At 33.1% G+C, this 26,416-nt stretch overlaps 1 protein-coding gene across 2 annotated transcripts in view; it reads left to right on the plus strand.

The window, feature by feature from the left end:
• LOC122403362 overlaps positions 1-26,416 on the plus strand; it is a 269,780-nt gene that overhangs the window by 223,788 nt on the left and 19,576 nt on the right. The window lies entirely within an intron of this gene.

Raw genomic sequence — 26,416 nt, forward strand, 5'->3', positions numbered from 1 at the left:
TTGAGACTTATTGTATACTGTGAGCTAACTTTCTGGTTATTTTTAATTCGATAAAATTCTATATTTGTAAAATTGTTTTTATTTTAATACATTTTTCGAATTTATGCCGAAATTGTTTAATTTCATACCGATCTTTGTCCAGAAATGTTCACTGGGGTTAATGCCCGGACTATATGATGTATGTGATACATGTCAGTGTGCTGTACAGCGTGTTCGCGGGAATATTAGCCATCATTTGTTTCGGAATTGGTAAATGTATCAAAAGAATGAAAGAGGAAAAAGTTTAGTATCTCATATGATTAACGTGATATTGTGTACAAATTTTTTATACTTGCAATAATTTTTAAGAAATGTAGGTGACCTTCAATTTTTTAAATAAATTTTTTGTATGCTATTTGAAAGCGTACCTACATCAAGACAAGTTCAACCGTATTCTATACTAAGGCCTTCAAGGTAATACAAGATCAGAAATGAAAGAATCATTTCAGCGCACTCCGCCTAGTAATTCCAGATGAATTTTTTAAATAACAAAGGACAATGTTAAGTCCTAGAGGGGTTTACTGACCCAAGAGCGTACAGCATATGCTATACACCGTTGGAAAGGTCTCGCCAAGGCGAATCGACTGATACCATTTTTAACTTCGATATCAGATGGGATAATGTCGAAAAATGGCCTCAAAGTTCGAGATTTTGCGGTTTTGAACAAAAGAAACCGGTAGTAAAAGCCCATCCGGCCCGAGGGACCTCGGGTAGGCACCTGAGGAAAAACCGAGAGGTGTAAGCGATACTCTAGCAGATTGGAACGGCAAATGTGCCCCACCACCTTCATTTCAGTGCCGTGTTGGGCCTACGTTTGCCGCATGGTCCCCGCTCCAAATGCCCAGGGTGAAATCCCCAATGGATCAGTTTAACTTTTACAAATATTATCACATTTATTTAAAATATTGTGTATATGATCTAGATACTTGTCTTATAATAGTTACAACATTATGTTCATACTTAACTTAAGTTTAACATGCATATTTTTATTGTTTAAAGTTTTAGTACTGAACGTTCGAATATTTTCGAGACTCGCTGTACAAAAACGAACATTTTGTAGCAGTTTTATGTTTACGAAATATTATTAAATATTATATTAAGTTATAATATTAGTAAATTCAGTTATGCTTAATATTTTTATTTATTTATTGTTGAACTTTATTTATTAACAATATAATAACAGTGGATTTTAACGTAAGCAGTAATATATAAACTTTAATTAACACGTAGTTTCTTTTTTCATGCAAACGGAACGAACTGGAAATGAATGACAAAATAATTAATCAAAGCAAAAACGCAATATCACGGATCGATAATTTCGACGTCACTCCGCGTACCTCTATCGCACACACACAAACATTCATTCATTCAGATATCGTTGTCCTCCAACATTTACTAACAAACTAAAGACTTACATTCAATTAATTATGTAGTTTACATTATTGTTTTATAGTAGTAATGAAGAGAAAAAGTTCAAGAAAGGAATATAAAGTATTGTACGATAACGTCAAAGCTGTTTACTAATATACTACAGATGAATGAAGAAATCAATACAAGGATAGGTTAATAACATCATATACAGGATGTTCATTTGAAAACTTTACATCTAAATATTTCAAAAAACAATGCATTTCTAGGAAAAATTTTAAATACAAAACTTTTTTGGTTTTAGCGCTATTTTATTTGCTGAGCGTTTTCAAGGTTACTGAAAAATCAACTATGTTCTTTAAATAGAAACATATAGTTTTAATTATAGATTCTTATAAAATGGAAATTTTTTCAAATTCACTGCTGCTCCTAAAGTAGAAAATGGATTTCTTGCAACTAAAAATGATGAAGTAAAATTATTAATAATTCACCAAAACTACCAAGATTTTCTGATTTGTTGTCATTAGAATATACAGGGTATTTCACCTAACTTGACCACCTTAAATATATCGCTTATTTTGTATGATAGAAAAAAAAGTCAAGGGGAGAAAGTATTCTGTTCGAAGGCGCCAATACGGTGATGAATCGAATTTTTTTTCAAGGTCATTTTTTCGAGATTTCAAGGTCATCGTATTTTTTTTAAATGGGACCACATATTTTCGCTACAACAGTCTTATAGCTTATAAAAAGACGAATCCAACGATGTGCGATATGTTGACCTTCACGTGACCTTTAGCGAAGGAATTATGAAATGTTTGTCAGTAACTTCAGTACGCGTTCGGAGACGGTAAATGAAGGAATTTCAATTTCATTGAAACAGTGTACCGTGTAATTGTTTCTGGTGCTTATAAATAGATATTCATATTCTCCTTTCAACGGTTGAAGTATGTTTACAAGCATTATTATTGTAAGAGGGGAATGACCGAAGCGGGTCATGTACACTACAGCAGAAAAAGTGGAAATGATTTTATGATCGCCGGATCTTACGCCACTTGATTTCTTTCTGTGGGGGGCACCTAAAAAATACAGTTTACAATGATATTCCCACAACAGCAGAAAACATGCGACAAAGGATTCTACATGCATGTAGATCAATTACTGTAGAACAACTGAAAAATGTTCAGCAAGAATTTATTTACCGCCTCCAAAAATGTATCCAGGTTTATGGTGCACATTTTGAACACCTTCTAAAATAAACATTTAATTTAAGACTGTTTCAATGAAATTGAAATTCCTTCATTTACCGTCTCCGAACGCGTACTGAAGTTACTGACAAACATTTCATAATTCCTTCGCTAAAGGTCACGTGAAGGTCAACATATCGCACATCGTTGGATTCGTCTTTTTATAAGCTATAAGACTGTTGTAGCGAAAATATGTGGTCCCATTTAAAAAAAATACGATGACCTTGAAATCTCGAAAAAAATGACCTTGAAAAAAAAATTCGATCCATCACCGTATTGGCGCCTTCGAACAGAATACTTTCTCCCCTTGACATTTTTTTCTATCATACAAAATAAGCGATATATTTAAGGTGGTCAAGTTAGGTGAAATACCCTGTATAAAAGGTAACAAGTGAATTTTACAATAGATTGTATTATTGCTAAGCACAAAATAGAGAGCAGTTTGAAAACGTGTTATGATGATCATGTAAAACCATTATGTGATTCATTTTGTATAGCAAGTCACGTAAAATTTTGTGATTATTACGTGGTCACCAAAAAACATAAGGAAATTTGATTCTTATGGCTTAATTTTTCGTCCTCTGCTTTGGAAGCAACAAAATAAGAAATTTTTTATTCTCTTGTTTTTTTCAACAAAGTTTGATAAAAAATGTTCTATACAAATGTTTTTTTATTTCCTCTATAAAATATAAATCCGTAAGTAGAAACATAGACTTTAATTAAACAAAATAAAGTTGACATTCAAATAACCTTAAAAACTTTCGACAAATGAAAAGTAAATAGAACAGTGGGATTTCCTCTTTTTAGTGTTTATGGAGGGGAAAAGGGGTCAGGATCACTATTCAGCAAAATTCTATTTCATTTTTAATTGAATCTTTCTATAGTGACAGAAATAAAACTCTTACAAATAAAAATAAAGTAACGAAATATATTGGAAAGTCGAAATGCCATGTGCCGTTCTCTCGAAGGACCACCCAAAATATGATTGGGACAACCAATTAATGATGAAAGATTGATGCTTCTTGGACGATGAATCCGTTGCTCTTAAACGGGTGTTCGGCCATCTGTAGTCAAAATTTTAATGAGCGATAGTAGAGGCCAAAATAAGACGAAAATCAAGAATACTAATTTGTTGATGGAGGCTTCGTTGCATAGTTATTAACATTTAAAGTTCCGCCTGTAGAATGACAACCCGCTAAACAGCTGCGTTCGCGCGGACGGTTGCGGCAGGCCAGTGCTAGTGGTTCCCACGCAGCATGAAAAATTCTACTTACCGACATTATCGACAGCCTTAGATTTTTGTCCACTTATGGAAATGCGAACACCTTACGTTGAATAAGATTCAACCTGTCTTATGAAAATCCAGAAGGGCATATCAAAACTCGCCCGACGAGATTTTCACAGAGAAAGGGTGAATGCCAGTTCCAATACACAATGTTGTGAACAAAAATTACCCACTCGTGATTATACACGCCCCACGATTGTCCACAGTGTCCGCAAGTGTCCACAAATAATCCTTTCAGGCACTAACCACTATGCAATTAAATAAACACGCACCGCGATTATGTATACCTTGTATTACGCACGAATCCGGTATTTGTGCGGAGACTATGTATCGCTAACTTATTATGCTGCCCTTAATCTAAACTCCGTTGCCCCTACCAAGGTGACGGAGATGAGCATCGGTGAGAGAATTGGTCAGGCCAATTCTCAAAGTCGTCACTCTGCTGCTTAATGTCCAGATAGGCCATGCAGGGGTGAGCGAAAACGCTGCATTTTTGTAATAATTTTGCGAAAGCCGTTAATGACTCCAACCCTCGGTGCTCCACAGCTATGCGCCAACGTAGGTTTACGATACGTCGATCGCTATTGAGTTTAAGAAGAGCTTCAAGGATTCCTCCAAGTCCCGAGTGGAGTTTGGAGACTCCTTTAATGACCGTAATGCAATTTGCTAAATGTCTCGAAATTCTAATCATCAAAAATAGCGGAGAAGTCACGTCCGCATCGTAAACCCCATGATGTTAAGATTCCTTAACATAGGTTGAAAATAATCTGCGTTGTGATCTTTTAAGTATTCCTTCGCGTTCTCAAGAACTTGCAAAGAAAAAACAATTTCAAGTTCTTCGATAACTGATAACGTTATCATAATAAAGAAATTAATTTTATTTAAAGTATAACAAATGTTATTCTTAACCCCCTCAACCATGTGCAATCTAGCAATGAAACCTGTAATAAAGTATTCCAAATATTTACTTTTATGTAACGCAATTTCATCATTATTAGTGGCTGAAGTATAAAATAATAACCTTAATATTAATAAAATATAACCTTTTCAGTTGGACAGTCTTTAAAAGGGAGGGAGGTGCATTCTGACATATAAAGGACACGAAAGACCCGGGGAAAGAAGTTTAAAAATTATGTACTAATATAAAATGTCCATCTATTTCTTGACAACTGAATATCAAAATGTCTATTTCAATCGTCCAGAATGCTTAATAAGTTGAAGTAGAAGGTTCAAAATACAGGTGTTCATATTATTTTCTTTCATTTAAAAAAAAAGATTATTTATTACTTTTGTTTGTTATTTGTTATTTGAATATTTTATTCATCTTTACTTGACCATTATTCGCATAAATAATAACTTATTAGTTCAGTTCCATAATGAAATGTTCTCGTGCAAAGAGATTACACTGTAATCAAAGATTTGTTAGCAAAATTGATCAATTTTAATTGTCGAAAGTTCTTTCTGCAACGCATGCCCTATTTTTTGTATTTTTATTTTCTTCTTCCAAAGGCGAACAATCGTGATGAGACTTCCATCTTTGATACTAAATTTCAAAACTTCACCATCCATCCACGTCTAAGCTAGAATTTTATGACGAACGAAATAAAAATTAAGATTCTATTTTTGTTATTTCTCATTCTTATGCCATGTGTACGTGGTTGCATATATTTAATATCATCTGCGACTTTTAGTAAAAGTAATGATTTTATTTAGATTTTATTTTATATAATCTGATTTAAACTATACTTTTGTCGATATTTTCGTCAAGTATTGTAAGCTTTTTAAAATAAAAACACAAATACAACATTATTATATTATAAAATAAAAATAATATAATTATTATATAGATGGGATAAAAAAGATTTCTCATTGGTATACATATGTACCAAAAAATGTAATTAAATTCTCAAAAACAGAAGAGATTGAAGTAGCAGTTTTTTAACTATGTTAGTCAATAATAAACTTTGATTTGAAATTCAAATCTCTTATAGTTAAATTTTTGAACAGATTTAACACTCTTACTTAAGTTGGAATATGGAAAACCGGGAAAATTAACAAAAATTACAGAATAAGAAACAGGATTCTTGAATTGTGTAATGTTCGAGCTGTATATTCTGTAAAGTCAGAGCTTTATAAGATTCAGAGTCAACGCAATTAAGTAGTCATACTTTGGATGCTGTATGTTTTTTTTATTATTTCACTTATTCTGCAAATAATTTCCTGGAAGTTAACCACATCATGAGTGTATATCGGTAACGATTTAAGCACTTTCGATTCATTTGTCTTAGTGTCTGTCTCTTCGTCATCATCAGTTGGAAGCGCATCAAATGTATTACTTACTATTATGTTATTATTATCAGATCCTTTACTTAACCTGATTTTTCTTGACTTAACTGTTTTTACAACTTGCAACGAGTCGCCTTTAGTAGGATATTATACAATCCACTTGGTATGCATTAGTAGGCATGTGCTACAGTAGTAGATGTTGTGGATGCTGCTGCCGTTGTTGAATTGACAAAAAATTTTGAGAAATCTGAATCTCATTGATGTAACTCAATGATGCCAGAATGTAGTTGGTGTATGTATATTTAGAAGCACTTGATGTCTGGAGAAGCTAAAATTGAGAAACTTGATTATTCATCATTGTGTAGCACTAAACTGGTTGGGACGGTTAATCAATGGTAACAATTTCAGAATCGTTTCCCGTAGGAAACATTTTATACATAGAAAGGTTTAGAGGTAAGTTGCAGACTGCCGATTGCTATGATACTGTGCATAGCACACAGCCGCACATGCCCGTTACGCAACACTAGCCAGCTGAAGAACAAAGAAGGCTCCGAAGGCATTAGAGAAACGGTAACACGTCTGCTCTCAACAATGGCTATATCCAAACTAAAGAAACAACAGAAAAACGTTAAAACACAGCGAAAATTTAATTAAAGTCATTTAATCACACTATTCTCATAAGTTTTTTTTTTTATTTGATGGTTTTTTACGCCGCATCCACTGCGAGGTTATTAGCGGCGTCGGTCGGGTGGTTTTTTTATTATATGTTGTCAATTAATTTTGTTTCTTTGATGAATACCAGTAAGTTGTGTAGCTTTTTGTTGGTGAGGTTTTCTTTAAGTTGTGATTCCAGCTTGTGTTTACGGCGAAGAGTATTGTATTTTGGGCAGTCAAGGATTAGGTGGTCCGTTGTAATTGTTGTGTTGCAGTGTTCGCATATTGGGATGAGTTCCTTTGATAATATGTATGAGTGGGAGATTTGGGTGTGTTCAATCCTTATTCAGGTTATAGCAGTTTGCTCTTTTCTAATTAAAGTCTCATAAGTTATTTATATATGTTACTAATTACCTAGGTTTCGTGAGTTTCGAATCACAAAAATAGAACAATGTTTTTAGTTTCGAGTGTATTTTTAAGTTTTAAAGGGGTTTTAAGGTTTCGCGCGTACCGAGTGCCTCGTCCTTAATTAGTACATGTAACTTATTATTTAGACGATTCGAAAATATTTGGAAGTAATATGTACCACTAAAATATAAAATATTTTCTGGAACACCTTCATACATTAGTTACTTTATAAAGATTCTAGATTTTTCACGTTCATACGATGATACAGGTTTTTTTTTATCATGCACCTATTAGATGATGGAGATATACCATCATATGCAATTTGTAAGTAATATTAATTTGCATGCAGCAAATACACAGTAGAATGTAATTGTAGGATAACCTTGCATTTTGTTAATTGTCCCCATTATAACGGCTGTTAATTTCCATGCATTGTTGCATTTCGACTTGTTCACAAAACATTCACGTTTTTTGTAGGTTTCATTATAAATTCTCTGCAGAAACGTGTCAATAATTTCAGTCTTTTCTTTTATAAAAGGAAACTTCACCAATAATTCTATAGAACAGTTTCGTTACATAATTTGTTTGAGTAGTGCCTTTTCGATAATTAGCTTAATTAATCGTTTATTCCTCCATTAACGATGTATACTTTTAATTATATTCATGAACTTTGAAGTTTCCCCTAGAGTAACAAGAGAAATATTACGCAGGCAATTTTTTTTTAGATACGCTTGTTAATATAACAACGTCTTTTTTGTGTCGCGGTTCGAAAAGTTGCGTCGACGGTGGGTGCACTTTCCTCTGTCATTCGGTAACATTAGTCAATAATTACACGCGCTCAGTCAAGCAGATTAAAAGTTTTGCTGGACAGAAACGCGGTATACCCTAACTTAGAAGTTCGATTTATTTTTTCATATTTCTTCAACGAGTAAAAAAGTAGATGAATCGACGTAATCGATATTTTTCAATCCTTGTGTCTTGTGATTTCACTGAAATAAATTTAGAATTATAGAAATATCTCTACACATTGACGACTTACCTAAGAATTATTTAAAATGTAAAATATTTTTACGTTAGCTAAATTCTATAAATGTTACGATAATGTTGGCATAAGCGTTTATAATTGTTTTGAGCTGTCTTTGAGCGAGTCTATTAAAACCTAGCTATTACTCGTTGAAAATGGAAGGTGAAAAGTAAATAATATGTTAAAAATGTATTAATAATATATGCATGAGCAGCAATTTAATAACCGTTTTGTTTAGAATGTAACATGTGTTGTATAAAAAATTCCTCGATTCATTGAATAAAGTTGCATATCTAGTAATGTATTATGCATATACTCTTGGACTGAAAGATAACACACGTGTGTTGTCAATAAGTACTCAAGGATAGATTAAAATGTATCAAGATTTAACGAATAGTAGATAACCATTATCTTTTAATAATATAATATTTAAGTCATAATTCATTATGGGTTTATATATTTACTAATAAAACGTGTAAAATAAAGTAGGTCAAATTATAACACATTTTCAGAAATATAACATTTATTTAATAAAAATGAAATAAATTTAAAAAGAAAGAATATCAATCCTTTATTTTGTCGTTATATGCATAGTATATTACTACAAGTTAATGTTTATGTACCATTAGTTGCATCTAGCGAATTCTGAACCAATCCTTTAGAGCTTAATGACAGCACACGTGTGCTATCCTTTCGTCCAGAAGTGTACATAGGTGTTTGGTCATAGAAGTTGCAACGCAAATGACATGTTGCGTGGCTTGTAAATTAGAAGTTCAACGATATTTAACCACGATTCTATCGCTGAACCTTCTATTTATAAGCCACGCAACATGTCGCTTCACTGTTACGGTTTCTACGACCAGACACATATTCATAGTACATCAGTAGGTACACAGGGTGTCTCGTAACATGTGGGACCCACTTCAGGACTAGATTCTACACATGAAAACAATAAAAAAAGTTCATATAAACATACATCCTATTCGACCTTGTTTTCAAGCTATGAGGAGTTGTATGTTGGTATAATCTTTGGGACTATTTGAAATCCATTGTACACAAAGTGCCTATTAATAAATTTAGAATGCTACGCAAAAGAATTCTACAAGTTTTCCATGAAAATTGAACAATTCCTGAACAAATGGAAAGGGTAAAGCAGTCAATGATAAAACGTCTCCAGGCCTGTGTTCATATGTAAGAAGCTCATTTCGAACATTTGTTGTGAAGGTGAGCAAATACAGTTTGGTAAAAAAAAAACTTGCCATAACTCGAAAACAAGATCGAATAGGACGAATATTTATATGAACTTTTTTAATTATTTTTATGTGTAGAATCTAGTCCTGAAGTGAGTCCCACATGCTACGGGACACCCTGTATAACTTAATTGTATCTTTCAAACTATAAAGTAACTATTGTTTCTGTGCGACATTTGTGATAACTTCTATTTGCCAAATCTTGAATAGAATGAAGGCTTGTCAACAAAATTCTCGTTGACAGCCAAAATTGTGATTCTCCCCTCTGTGACTTCGTTAGTCGGGGAAGAGTTTTCGCCCTCTTGATGAAGTGGTAGAGGAGAATGCAACCATCTGAGTTTTCTAAAAATTAACCAAAAAAGCGTTTCGTTGGGGTCATGGTTTATGGTTGTATTGTACTGCGAGTCGGCGGAGGGTTATGAATGGAATATGCAATATACGGATTAACTTAGAGTGAAGCGTTTTGAAAATGGTTGTAAAACAGAGACGCGTTCTGATTACTTTTTCTGGCTAGGAAATGTTTTTCTCACTTGAAGGAAAAATTCAGGTAACAGCGGTCGAGTTCGCTCCTTAAAATTTAACGATGGGCAGCCTCTTCGTCCTGATCCCGCTTCTGTCCCGAAGAACAGAACAACTATGGTTCATATTTTACACATATCATTGCAAATATAATTTCTATTGTCTCATAAAAGATGCTTAAAATCGAAGTGGTACATTTGGGGTCCTTCTCTTTATAAACGCTAACCAAACATATGCTCATCTTGATGTACCGACAGTCGATAAAACGGCCTAAGATGGCCTTGTGCGATGCTCATTCTGAATATATGCTCAGATGAATATGCACAGACAATTTAATATAAGATTTAAGATTATTGCAGCCTGAATGAAAAAATATACAATGATTTACGTCAGCTCAACCAATTAGAGACCATAATTAGGCATTATTCAATTACTTAGGATAAACCTTTTTGTAACTACTTAGTTAACCATATGAAATTATTTTATTCGAATAACTAATTCGTGGTATTCTTCAGTAATGGATAAAACTTTGCTTAAATATTTTTAATCGACGAATTAGATTGAATAACGTATGTGGACGAATAAATTTATAATCTTTAATGCAAATAATTATTAAATAACTAATAATAGATAAAGAAATATTCATTCTTTCTTATTCAAATAAATAAGCATAAATAACTTTTTATGAACAAAAATTAATTACTTCAATTTTCAAAAAAATTAAAAATTAATTTACAGACTTATAATTAGTCCATGAATTGTTTACAAATTCGTATAAACAAATTATTGTAAGGATTGTCGAGGATGGTCAGAGAGACGTGTGGATGGATTCAAATACGCGAACACTAAACGTAAGGATATAATTATAGTATTTAATATTTACTAACGATTTAACATAAAGAACATAAAAGAAAGACATAAAACGTAAACGTAAAAGATCATAAACGTAAACTGTGACTGCTCTCGACTAACGTTCGATACAGAGTGACGTTCCTGCAGTCAAAGTCGACCCTTCCTTATTCCTATCTTATAATAATGATCTAAACAAAACGCGCGTTCGAGACGCAGTCCCTAAAACGTATTTTAGCTTAAACCTAAACACCTCACTCGATACCTACTCTAGCTTAGACTAAACACTCCTATCGACGCCAACGACAACGGTTCTCCGAACCACACACATACACTCCTTACATTATAAACTTTGTCAACATCAGATAACAATTGTATAGGTAGAAAATAATTTATTTATAAAAAGTAAGTAATAATTATGCAAAAGTTATTTACCTTATAAAGGGTTTCCAAACTATTTTATCCGTATAAGTATCTAGGTAAAAAATTATTGAAAGTTATTGAATGATGTTAATTTATGGCTCTTATATTAATAATAAAATGTTTAAGTTGATGTGAATTCGATAAAATTACTCTTTTAAGAGCAGTGTTAAGCAAAATTCAATCCAATTAGAAAGTAACAATTACAATGAATAACACTAACAGTTTATTGCAAGTAACAATTAAATATTTAGTTTCCAATTTTCCTTAGACTATTTTTTATATTTATATTTCAAAAGTAATATTATTTCACGTATATTAATTTAAAACAATTTTATATCTAAATTGGTTACTTTGAATAAGATAATACATAATTTAGACTTAAAAAAACAAGATTGTTTCTCCATATTGACGTGGCTTAAGACTAATATGGCAATGTTAAAATAACGAATAACTATAAGTGTTTATATTCAAGAAACTCAACTCACTCTATATATTGATATATGAAAAAAATCAAATATTTGGAGGGGAATATTTGATTTTTATTTTTAAAAATATTATTTGGACTTGAAAACTGTATTTGTTATGCTTCGATCGCGGCATGAGCGTTGGAGATCCTTGAAACTAGTGAGAATTTTGCTGAAGCCATTCGAATGAATTTGTAATTCGATGTGAGTAAACAATACGAAATACGTTAGACAACAGAGATTTAGTTAGTGCAGTTTTAACGCTTTGGTCTTTTTTAACGCATTATGAATTAAGGATTAAAAATGTACCTGGCGGCAGCTTGAAAGCATTTTCCTTGAACGAGTTATTCCATTAAGCACATTAAACGAAATGGGATGTGCACAAAGATTTTATATAAAAAGAGGATGCACAGCGAGGAGGGTGCAATTGAATTTACGTGATAAGAGTGTTCAGGGAGCCTCCGTGTTCATGCGTGGTAGATGCGTTGAAACCTTTTTTCGTTCTCGTGTGTTCAGCCATTGCCACTCTTCCTCTACTCAGTTTCTCTTTTCTCCCCTTTCATTTTTTTTTACGCCGGCCCTTTTTCTCCCTTTTTTTATTTCTCTTTTTCTTTTACCACATTTCTCTACCCATCTCTGCATCCTCTTCTTGTATGATTTCTACTTTATTCTTTATTCGTCTGATTTCCTCTCTTTCATTGTTTTCCTATTTTTCTGTTTCTCTATTTCTCCTTTTGTCTCTTCATACTTCCTATTTCCACTGTTTCATGCCTTTCTTTTTAAAAAATGATTTGTTTAATGTCACATCAACTTAAAAGTCATTAACGACCATTATGAGTTATTTTGTTAATATTTTATTACATAAATTTTATATAAATTTAGTTAATATATAGTCATGTATAATTGTCTACTTACATTCGACATCTGTGTTCTCGAAATAGAGGGGTACCTTAGAATCCAAAGGGAAGTGAAAGAAAATATGAGTTAAACATTACTTCCTATTAATATAGAAAAAGTATTATAGCGGACAAAAGGGTGGACAAAACTAAAGGGCGGTGAGCTGCTTCTTTCATAAAAGTTTTTATTCGACTGTCAGCAGAACGCCCGCTTCTCCTTGGGAAGGTTCCGCTCTCCTCTCTTTCCGAAATCGACACCTCTTATCTCTTAAACCTAAACATCTGTAAACATCCGATTATTGGTTTTTAATAAGTTCAATCTTTCTTTTTATTATGTTTTCTTTACATATAATTTTATGTATTGAATATTTGTCTACCATAACATATTTGTTAACAATAGTTGAATGATGGTAAATCAGTCTAGCAATACCCTGTTCTTAATTGGGTGATTATGATTTGTTCTCTTTCAAACAACCTGAATTATTGAAAATGTATTTCTGTTATGTTACGAAATTTGTGCGTTGGACTGCAGCCTTGATATCATTTTTCTAAATCTATTTTGCCAAATATTTCTGTGCATCTTCCTTTTGAAGTACCTACATTATTCAATCTTTATTTATTAGCCCTTCAGTCTTTGCCAATTCGTCTTCTTTTTTTATATTCTTCTACTGGATCTCTTCCTTCCAGTATTCTGTTTTAAAAATTTTTTTCTCCGCTGCTCTCGCCCTGTTTAACTCCGAGAAGTACTCTTCTTGGTCTTCCATCGCCTCTTTTTTCTTTTTATTTCAATATGTATTTTTTCTCTTCACTGAATGTGTATTTTTCTAATTCTTTTTTTCTATTCACTTAGTCCTTCGTCGCGGTTATCATTCTTTTCCTTTATGTTCCTTTTCCGTTCTAACCTCATCTCTACAATCTCTATATTTCTCTCTGTTTGATCTGTCGGTTCTTTTCCTACCGGGTGATACACAATTTTAAAAGCTGCAACAGACCGTGGCGGAAATAAGCTAATGACATTAAGCTTTCTGTACAACCATCAGCGTGAGAAACGTCCACTTCCATCCTGTGTTTACGCGAGTTCGTCTAAAAACAAACCTAATAGAAAAAGACAGTAGCTGTACGTATTTCTGCAATGCGAGAAAACACGTATCGAACATTATTTTCCTATTGTTCATGTCGTTTTCTCTTTTTTACATATTCATCTTCAATACCATTTGTTTACCAACACTTGTTTTTCCATTGAGTTTTTAAGTCACCACCTGTAGACCATTTCTGTTTTCAATTTCTCCTTTTTTTTTGCGTTATGTTATTATGGTCGAGACGAGAAATAAAACAGGTATCGTCGTGCCGTAGTTAATTTTATAAATTTATGGGAACAAAGTAAAAATATTAATGTTTAAAGAATTGTTTACAATCGTCCATATTTTCAAACTACATATTGCATAATGTCTGATATCATTCAAGACGTTGTCATTATTAAGGTGAATGACACAGTGTTACAAAAATAACAATTATTATAAATTTTACGTAATTTACTTAATAATATCAAAATTTTGGTCTCATACAATATTGTACAGTTTTGGCCTGGCAGTCAACATATTAATTGGTTGAACAACCAACTATTGGAAAAATGTATTCTTGTTTTATTTGTGTGTTTAGTAATGCGTCAACTGCATCTGGGTCACGGGTCGGCAAATTGCGGCTCGTTAGCGAATTTATTGCAGCTCTTGATCCGAGTCAAATTATTTAACTCACATTTCCATTAAATTTATCGCAGCAATAAATGATTTTTGAATTTAAATAAATGAGTATTTTGAATTACAAAAATACACAACTTAACACTCCCGCATGCATCCTTGGTTGTTTAGTTCACTGCACTTTAAATTTCACTTCTATAATGATATGAATATGAGTACGTATACAGGGTGTTCGGCCACCCCTGGAAAAAATTTTAATGGGAGATTCTAGAGGCCAAAATAAGACAATAATCAAGAATATCAAAGTTTTGACTGAGGCTTCGTTAAAAAGTTATAAAAAAATTTCAAATTATTCTGAAAAAAAATTATTTTTGGTCGCGGCGATCAATTACAATCATGTTTGGCCAATACACATGCCTCTTAAATCCTACCCATTTCCGAGAAAAAAATTCGAATAGGTACTGAAATTTTTAGGCGAAATTAAAAAATTTCAAATCATTCTAAAAAAATTATATTGAGTTACAGGGGTCAATTACAAGCAGTTTTGGCGAATAGTCCTACCCCCGAAATCCTACTCACTTTCTAGAAAGAAATTCAGTAAGGGCGGAACTTTAAACGTTAATAATTTTTTAACGAAGCCTCAACAAATTAGTATTCTTGATTTTCGTCTTACACTACTAAATTTTAATTTTGTCACTAGACGACGCATCTGTTTAACAATCGGTTAATTCAACTGTTTGAACACTTGGCTTCAATGCTTTAAGGTTAAATCAGTAGTGCGGGCTGTTATCTGCGTTAAAGGTAACAAAAATAACAATGAGTGCAGCGTACGCTAGTCGTTTTGAAGCGGTGTTTCTCTGTAATTATCCAAAAGGACCCAAAATGTCGTTCGCAGCGGCCAGTCGCTACATGGGCAAGTCAGTGTCCTTTATTAAGAAGTGAGTGAAAAGGTATGAGGAAGTTAAAAATGTTGACGACCTGCTCGAACGTGGCAAGCGTCGCTCAACGTCAGAAAAAGACGACAAAGCAATTTTAAGAATCTTTAAAAAGAATCCTGTTTGTTCCCTACGAAAAGTCAAGTTTGTTTTAACAAAAAAGGGTGTAGAAGTGAGTCTGAATACAATTCGACGTCGATTACATGATGTTGACTATGGGTGACGGTGCACAAAGTTGAAACCATTTTTGATCGAAAAGCAAGTTGAATTGCGTCTGTTGTTGGTGAGGACTAATATCGACCGTGATTTCTCCAACATTATCTTTACGGATGAATGCTCTTATTGAGCCTGGGGTACAAGAAGGCATGCGTGGTCACCTCGTGCAGTTCCCGTTATCCAACGCACAGTGAAGCACTCGGTAAAGGTGCATGTCTGGGGTTGCTTCTGAAGACAAGGATTTGGAGTTTTGTACCTGTTTACGGACAATCTTAATGCCTAAAAGATGATCAAAATATATCACCATTGTTTATTAAAGTCTGATGGAAGATGGTTTGGCTCAGATAACAGCTTGTGGGTGCTTCAGTAGGATAATGACCCTAAGCACCGAAGTCGTGCATGCACGGAGTGGAAACGCGAAAATGGCATCAGGACACTGGATTGGCCTTCTCAATCGCCTGACGCTAATCCCATCGAAAACGTGTGGGCAGCAATGAAGGTCAAGCTCAGAGAAAAGCGAGTATTTAATGTGAAACAATTGACACGTCACATCCGCCAAATATAGAGGTCTCTACCCGAAACAATGGCGGAAAATCTCGCCGAAAGTATGCCTAAACGGTGTCGGGCTATAATCGACAACGATGGAGACTGGACAACATACTAAGTAAATGCATTGTAGTACGATGCTTATATTTTGAGGTCATACGTTCAATTATAAACAATTCTTTTTTTTTTTCAGAAAATATGACCGACACGCTCTTGTGGAACAGAGTGTATTTTGGCATCTAGAATCTCCCACTAAAATTTTTCCCAGGGCTGGTCGAACACCCTGTATACAATTGATTTGATTGGCATTTATTCCAGTTTCAACGAATGTTTCAACTTCATCACTAGTATGATTACAATTTCAATTTTTGTTGATAACTTGATATACTTTTAGCTTCCGAGAATATTAGTTTTTAAAATTGGTTTTTTGCAAACATATAATATAATTTAAATATAATTTTAGTCATTTTTCTGTGATGAGGATATCAAAATTTTGTTTATAAGTGTTGAGGGTATTGTTCTAATTACGTGGAAGCAGGTTCTTAATTTAGTGAAAGGCACAATTCTCCGGTAAACTTATATATATTTGATTATATCTATATTTGAGTATACAAAGGAAAAATAACCCAGGACTTTACATGCGTCCTGTCCTAGCCGACGTATTGCTTCCAACTGCCGAACAACGGCAGCCTACAAACATAAAACGAAAAACCGACAGTCAACTTGTTTCCAGGAACGCTCGACCTGGCGACAAACCCAGACGCCATACATTGTAAGGATATAGAGGTTTTTTACCGCAACAATAAGCATGAAACACTATACATTGCGAATCATTTTGTTTCTTTTGTATTACCTATGAAGCTTTTTTATTGGTTTATGTTAAGTGAGATGTTTTATTAGTAATGAATTCTGAAATGTCCAGCTAGTTGTCTTCTCCTCCATCTGTGTCACTGTGCAAGGTGTCAGAATTTGAACTTATCAAACAGAATTAATACAGATAACCAATAGATATGTGCTAGTTGATTTTGGTCCGTGATCTTTAGTCTCTAATTATTTCAATGGCGCAACGCATTCTAGTTATACGAATCACTATATGGTATACATGTATACAAATTTTTTAGCTAACTTTTTCTGTTATGCTAAACCATTACATAACTGAATCTACCCTCTTCAATCCGTTACAGCTTGATAAATGACGAATGCTGCGCATTCGAAAACTCTGATGGGAAGTTTTATTCCAAGAGAAGGAGGAATTACGTGTGTCTCATTGTGACGTCGATTTATGGTAGCACGGACACCTGATATATTGTACTGACAGCGTGTAAATCCATCCTTGAATCAGTCTACTTTCTGTCCTTTACGCAGAAGGTTGTTTTAGTTTCAAATTTTAATAGGGAAATTGGTCCATTCATAGTATTCGGATTACAAGCGATCATTATGTACTGTACTTTTACAATAGCTACGGTTGACAAAAAACGAATAACATTTAAATGTTAGTATCTCTGGGAGATTAATATTTTTTACGTTATGTACAATTTTACACAATTTCGCTGAAATTTCTAACAAACTCTGGCAAATACCTTTAATTAAAAGCTAGATACGTTGTCGTCGAAGCTGCATTTTTCCCCACGTCTAGTATTTTGTGTGAAATAATTCTGTTCATTTTAAATTAACTTTCCACATAGAGACGCACTACGCTTAATACACCATTCTTCGAAGTTCATTGTTTTTTAGGAACAGTTCTAAAAAGGGAATCACGGCTAGAATAGATCAGTTTTAGAAACTTTGGAAATGTCGTAATCTCCAAACTTTTGTACATTAATTTATTATTAAGCATTTTACAGCCTTAACCACTCTGGTTTTGCCAGCATTTAATCGTAAAATTCTTTATTCGTTAATTTTATAAATTCAATTAGTATCATTTTTATTATTATTTATTAAAAACAGAATATCATGACTTTGAAATAAACAACAGTTTGCATGGGTTCGAATGGACCAGAAATCTACTTGACGAGGATTAATAATTGGCCATTTTAAAAGTCTAGCTAATTTATTTAACTTTTTGTCTTTTTTTGTCTATTTTAGTTTAATTTTAACTTTTAAACCCTTATTTAAATAAAAATTTCATATAATGAATGAAATAAAATTCGATCGAATGAGCGTCGCGAATAAATTGATATACGTTGATTTTATTGGTTATCTATAATTCGAATAAAATTTTACTCATTATTTCACACATTTATTTGGCTTATGAGAAGCTCAGTAGCTGAAAAAATGTGATTTTATACTTTTATTGTTTTATTCTCAATAATTTTGTCCTGTAAGAATCGTAGAATCTATGTAAGTATTAATCTCGCTTTTGTTTCCTGTACTAAGTTTAAAAGGGGAATTTCTTTTCTGGTTGAAAAAACACAGCCGTCACCTATCTAAATTATCTACGCACCACAGAATCTAAATTATCTACACATTAAAAGTTTCAATATTAACTACAATATAATATAAAACATGTCAGTAATTGATCAAATAAACTAATTTCTATGTTTTACCGCTAATTTTCAATTTTTTATGTAAATTATCATTGCGATATAACTGTTCGGAGGAATTATAAGCAATGTAGAACTTATACTTTGCATAAAAAAAAATGTTTCATTTCTACCAATTTTTGATCATCCAAAGTGAGTGATTAGAAATGCAACCAAGATAATAGATAAGTTAACCCTCATATTTGGAAATATTATAAATTTAATTATTAACAAAAGACATAAGTTATTACGACAAATTTGACTAAATGATCAAGAACAGTATGACGATTAATTATTAGCGAGATTATACAGGGTGTTCGGCCACCCCTCCGAAAAATTTTAATGAGACATTTTTAAGGTCAAAATAGGACGAAAATCAAGAATATCAATTTCTTGACTGAGGCTTCGTTAAAAAATTTAATTAAATTATTTTTGGTTGCAGGGCTCAATTACAATCAGTTTTGGTGATTACACATACCCCTGAATTCCTACCCACTTTCGAGTAAAAAAATCGGTTAGGTGCTAAAATTTTTCAGCGAAAAAAAAATTTTTCAAATCGTTCTAAAAAAATTATTTTCAGTTGCAAAAGCCGATTGCAATCGTTTTTGGTCATTACACATACTCTCGAAATCCTACGCATTTTCGAGAAAAGAAATTCCTTACCGAAAATCTAATGTGAGGCCAAAAACGTCCTAATTTCTAAACGGATTGGAGGATTTTAATGTTTCAAACGGCAAACAACGCGTATTTTAATGAAGAATATGTAGACATTCTAACAATATTGTAAAAGTTATTCCTTCACCACGTAAAGTTAGAAAAACCCCATAAAAATGATCCAATTTTCAAACAGCCATAACTCTTGCAATAGTAAATATATTTCAGTGAAACTTTTTTCTGAAGTAAAGCTCATGGGTACTTACAAAAAAGTATTAGACAACTTTTCTATAGGGCGTCAAACAAAATTACTAAAAATCAGAAACGAATTTTTAAGAAAAATCGACAAGGGCAGGTGCCTAAAGTCGGCGAAATTGAAACGTTTCAAATCGTTCTGGAAAAATTATTTTAGGTTGCGGGGGTCAATTATAATCATTTTTGGTCAATACATACCCCCGAAATCCTACCCATTTTCTAGAAAAAAATTTAGTACGGGCGGAACTTTAAACGTTAATAACTTTTTCCATCAATAAATTAGTATTCTTGATTTTTGTCTTATTTTGGCCTCTAGAATCTCCCATTACAATTTTTTCCAGGGGTAGCCGGACACCCTGTATAAGAATAGGTCTTAATTTCTGCCCAATTAGAAACAGTACACAAATGGTGGTTGAACTTCATCTAATTTATTTGATTTCTATCCTATAAATTACCATCTATTAGAAGTCTGGACAACTTTCTCAAAGAAAAGCATCTGATTAACTCTTTGAGCGTGAAGGAGTGCGACATTGAACGCTCTGTGTGGTCGAAACTCTGCCAGTAGTAAATAAGTGTTGTGGCTGCCAGAAGTTCGTACCATACAATGGCCTTCGTGAAGCACAATATATGCGCCGTAAGCCATAGCGAAAGTCTCAAGAGGTCCACAGTGGATGTTTACTGGTGGTTTGCCCGCAGGTTTCAACGACTGTCTTTCTCGCGAAAGTATTCGAGAGAAGGACAGTCGACCATACCCAAGAGATGATACTCCAGTGAACTTTGATGTGTATGTGACTGTATACAATAGTCATCGGTTGTATGAAATGATTTCTTCCCGAATGTATGGAATGAAACCATCATCCTTACTATTTAAGTATTTTCAATGCGACCTATCGATTTGTATGATTGACGATCCGTATGATAATTCAAATGATCGACAACATACGTATACATAGGGGTTGGTCCACTCAACTTGTACAGCTCTATAACTTCCAAAATATGCGTTGCACGAAAAAATTTTGTATACAAAAGTTGGATGTTTTAAGAGGTACATTATGTAATGTATTTATTTTTTTATAGGTGGATGCGATTCGGAGATTTGAAGGTCAACTTTGTTTTTTTAAATAAAATACTATATTTTTTATATTAAAATATGGAAGAATATTGAATTCTGAGAAAAAAAGTATTGACCTTTATTAGCCCTAAACCTAATAGTTGTCGAGTAATTTCACTTCATTTCTTGAAAATTACTTGTTAACTAATAGGTTTAGGGAGAATAAAGGTCAATACTTTTTTTCTCAGAATTCGCTATTCCATATTTTGATATAAAGAATATAGTATTTTTTATTTAAAAAAAACAAAGTTGTCTATCGAATCTCCAAAATGCCGCCACCTATAAAAAAAGTAAATGCATTACATAATTTACCCCTTTAAATCATGCAACTATTGTATACAAAATTTTTTCGTGCAACACATATTTTGAAAGTTATAGAGCTTTCTCAAGTAGTGTCGGCAACCCTGTATATACGTTAAATCGTACTTTATCTACCAATGAAAATTAAAATTTATAGATTTGTCATGACATTATTACAATCCAATTTATTCTTATTATTATCAAACTGTTTTAATATCCATGCGTAGAAGTGAGTGTATGTGTAAAATTATATAATTTAATTAGACAATCTTTCACAGTACTACGTAATATTTTAACAAAATTTAATATATTGCGTTGAGATTTTCCATCTTTAAATAATGATATATTTATGTCGTGTACGTCGCGACAACGTTGAAATGGTTGGCTCACGACGAAGTATAAAATGTTGGTTGGTTTAATAATATTATTAGTGAAGCGCGATTGATTTAGTCCACGGCGAGGACCTTTACAATATTCTGCTCGGATTTATACAATGTTATATCTCGGATTTTTAGAATAATCTCTCGTCGTTGCTCGCAGTATATCTAATTTTAGTGGGTGGAGATGCCGGAATCGGAATGGAAAATTGGGAGTGGTTTTATCAGGCATTGGCTAGTTGGGAAAAATGTAGGCTGGGACCTAGGAAAAGAAGTAGAGGTATGCATAAGACTGTTTTGGAAAAGGAAAGTCGGTTAAGAGGACACCAGGGTGGACGTAAACATATTAGAAATATGGGTAATCGAGTGGCGCCTCTAACCACCTAGCCGATGTCTGGCCTTATAAGAATACCACTTGCCCAGGCGACGAAAAATGTCTAATGAAGAGGCCCTAAGTGTTATATTGCGTCGTGAAGGGACGCTCGAGGATCTGCGACGCAACAATTTATCTTTCTTTCTGATATGATAGTTCCTTTCATTTTCACTATTGTTCTTGTAAAAAATCTATTCTAACGAACAAGTTCCATTCAACTGACTTGGAATACATTATATAAAACAGAGAAACATTAGAAAAACAAAACCAAGCGTAAACAATAACGATCTTCTCTTCATATGGTGTACGAATACTTTCGTGCCTACATTTTTGTTACGTAATGAACAATATTTTGTTTATGAATTATACATAATGTTTCAGTTTAGTGAATTATAATGTAAAGTATATTTATCAAGGATTATACTAATGTATGTAGATTGTAATGCATAATTTTGAATTTAATACTAATTGAATAAGCAAAATATGTATGTTCTCTTATTTTACCAATATACTGATTATATTCAGATCGATGTACAGTATTTTCTCTATACAGGGTGTTCGGCCACCTCTAGCAAAAATTTTAATGAGCGATAGTAGAGGCCAAAATAAGACGAAAATCAAGAATACTAATTTGTTGATGGAAGCTTCGTTAAAAAGTTATTAACAATTAAATTCAAAAATTTCAAATTGTTCTGGAAAAATTATTTTCGGTTGCGGGGGTCAACTACAATCATTTTTGGTGAGTACACATACCTCCGAAATCCTATCTACTTTCGAGAAAAAAAATCGAGTAGGTGCTGAAATTTTTCGGCGAAAAAAAATTTTTCAAATCGTTTTAAAAAAATTATTTTCGGTTGCGGGGATCAATTACAATCATTTTTTATCATTACACATACCTCCGAAATCGTACGCACTTTCGAGAAAAAAATTCCTTACTGAAAATCCAATTAGGTGTCTAAATTTTTCAACGGAGAAAAAAATTGCAAATCGTTGTGGAAAAATTATTTTCGGTTGCGGGGGTCAATTACAATCAGTTTTTGTCATTAGACATACCAACGAAATCCTGCCCACTTTCGAGAAAAAAAATAGAGAAGGTGTGAAATTATTCGAGAAAATTAAAAAATTGCAAATCGTTGTGGAAAAATTATTTTCGGTTGTAGGGTTCAATTACAGTCATTTTTGGTGAATAGACATACCCCCGAAATCTTGCGCATTTTCGAGAAAAAAATTCAGTAAGAGCGGCACTTTAAACGTTAATAACTTTTTAACGAAGCTTCCACCAACAAATTAGTATTCTTGATTTTCGTCTTATTTTGGCCTCTACTATCGCTCATTAAAATTTTTGCTAGAGGTGGCCGAACACCCTGTATAAGCTCGGAATTCGTCCACGATATAGGCAAATATCGTATCCCCTCTACTTATCCCCACCGCGTACCATTACAACCCAGCACTCGCTGTATCGGCGAGTGTGCCTTCCTATGGGCGGTTCCCCAAGATAGCGGCGCGCTTAACGGTCCGTCGTAGAACATTGTCATACGATACGGGTTCAAATTACTAAGGCAACACTAATGCAATAATACAGATTTTTTATTTTTCCTTTTCTTGTTTTGAAACTTTTAACATATCTGCTGTGACAGTTTTCTGATTTAATTAAGATCAAGTACAACATAATTTTTATTATTATTTTTCATAAATTATAATATACATTTGTCCTTTCTTTGAAGTGGTATCCTCATCTGAAAAAAGGAATTGTAATTTAATTGACCTATCATTTATTTGCTGAAATCGTGAGACAACTCAAAGTAAAATAAGTTGGTTAAACAGTTCAAATTCGCAAGTTTTTGAGTACTATCACTATTGCAGTAAACGAGCGATAGGTACATATATATACTGAAGCTATGACACGATTTAACTAGTACATATACAATATTAAATCAACAACGAAATTTATCTTTATTTTTGTTCTTCCTTTTTTCAAACTTCATCAACATATTCGTGACACTTTTCTGATTAAAATGACACCAAATACGATATACAATTTAGATCCTATTTACCAACGCAATAAGCGATCAAAGGCATCATCGCTCAGGTGACTCCACGTCGGCTGTATCGTAACAGAGGCGATGTTTACGGGAGCCTATACAGAATCAGTATTTCATTCTGCGACCTTTACCAAGAGAGGTAGAGGTCGGAATTAGAACACCGATTTCGTATAGGCTCGCGTAAACATCGCCTGTTTCGTTACAGCCGACCCAAAGCGAAGGAAGCGATAGCAAATTCGGCGATTAAGAATCGTTTCTCGTCCACGCTATAATCGAGAGCGTCGCTTCTATAGAGACAATACTGTATATCATAATGACACTTTAAATTAAATTCCTTCAAGATATCAATATAGTGAAAACTCGATAAATGTCGCTACTCCGGGTCCGGTCAGCAACACTTACGGAATAGGAGAATCGTCTTTCGAATTTGATTGTAGTTTGCCGACGCTTCGAACGTAGAAAGAGTCAGTAGCTAAAGAAGAAAGAGGGACTGAAACTCGGATTTATCGCCCCAGTTTAAATATCCGCGTCAGTGTGACCACACTACTGCACAGAAGAAAGTTTTTTATTTTTTACTTTTTGTTAATAAAAATTTCACTATCATGTTGGGGAGATTTCTCTGATTAAAATGAGGCTAAACACGATATAAATCGGTCAATATTTGGTAGCATAATATTGAATTAAATATTGTACTTGCGAGTCTTTCTCTCTTTATTTATCCTTCTTGTGCTGTCCTTTTCTATGTTCGGAAATATCAAAGAACGACGCATCGAGGTGCTGGCTACATTTATCGAACGGGAGGTAGCTATTTTCAAACGGAACGGTTCCACCGTTTCGAAAGTGATCAAAAACTGCAACACTTATGAAATAGGGGGTTTCGTTAGCTACCACTGTTCGATAAATGTACCAATCCACTGACCTTGCGAAGATACGAGTACACAATATTTAATTCAATATTATGGTAACAAATATTGGCCGATTTATATCGTGTTTAGTCTCATTTTAATTAGAAAAATCTTCCCCACATGATAGTAAAATTTTTATTAAAAAAAAGTAAAAAATAAAAAACATTCTTCTTGTACAGAAGATTTTTAAAGAAAGCCGCTACGTCTCCGGTTACACTTCGCCTCACTGGTTCAAGGGGGATCCCCCTAGTGGTGGGGAAAAAAATGTATCATTTATGGAACAGCTCTTGAGGATATTTATCGAGTTTTCACTGTACATACTTTGATTATAAATGAAATATGAAACTTTAGCTTTTATATCTATCTAATTCCCATCTTAATTGAAAAATTCTATGTTCTTATATAGATCTTTTCTTAATAATTTTAGAATGTGACATAATTTAATTTTGTATTTCTTGCAAGATAAAAGAGGAATGTATGTTATATAATAACACAAGATTTTAATATTTTAGGAAAATTAATTTCAAGGTTTGGTCGTTGAAGTCATCTATAGATCCGCTATTCTACTAAGAATACAAAAATATAGTGTATATTAAAAAAGAAAGAAATTTCTGAAAATTCTCTAATTATACAAAAATTATTACAATCGTATTGTGGCCTTGTCCATACTATACAATTTTTCTAAAGAAAGTTTTTCCATATCTATAAAAATAAGGAAAATATTCAAAGTGATTAAAGTTAAGTATTGAATTATCTTTAAAATATGTGGTACATATAGGGTGTTCGGCCACTCCAGGGAAAAATTTTAATGGGAGTTTCTAGAAGTCAAAATAAGACGAAAATGAAGAATACCAATTTGTTGATGGAGGTTTCTTTTACAAGTTATTAACGTTTAAAGTTCTGCCCGTACTGAATTTTTTTTTTCGAAAATGGTTAAGATATCGGGGGTATGTCTATTTACCAAAAATGCTTGTAATCCAACCTTGCAACCGAAAATAATTTTTCCAGAACGATTAGAAATTTTTTAATTTTGTCGAAAAATTTACACCATCTCGAATTTTTTTCTAGAAAGTGGGAAGGATTTCAGGGGTATGTCTATTGGCGAAAAATGATTGTAATCGACCCCTGCAATGGAATATAATTTTTCCAGACTGATTTGAAATTTTTAAATTTCGCCGAAAAATTTAGGCACAGACTCCCTTTTCGATTTTTCTTAAAAATTCGTTTTTCATTTTTAATTACTTTGATTGACGCTGGGCGGAAAAGTTGTCTAATACTTGTTTGTAGGTATCCATTGGCTCTGCTTTAGAAAAAATTTTCAATGAGATCCATTCACTATTGTTGGAGTTATGGCCGTTTGAAAATCATTTTTATGGAGGTTTTCTCACTTTACGATGCCAAAGAACAACTGTTTCAATATTGTCAGAATTTCTACATATTCTCCACTAAAATGCGCGGTGTTTGCATTTTGAAAAATTAAAATCCTCCAATCCGTTCAGGAGTTATGACATTTTAAAGATTCGCATCAGAGAAGCAGCATTTCTGGCCTCACGTTAGATTTTTGGTAAGGAATTTTTTTCTCGAAAGTGCGTAGGATTTCGGGGTATGTCTATTCACCAAAAATGTTTGTAATTGACCTCTGTAACTAAATATAATTTTTTTAGTATGATTTGAAATTTTTTAATAACTTTTTAATGAAGTCTCAGTCAAGAAATTGATATTCTTGATTTTCGTCTTATTTTGGCCTCTAAAATCTCGCATTAAAATTTTTCCC

This window comes from Colletes gigas, unplaced genomic scaffold (genome assembly GCF_013123115.1).
Source record: "Colletes gigas isolate AHSC1104 unplaced genomic scaffold, ASM1312311v1 Colletes_gigas_Sc00050, whole genome shotgun sequence".
NCBI lineage: Eukaryota > Metazoa > Arthropoda > Insecta > Hymenoptera > Colletidae > Colletes > Colletes gigas.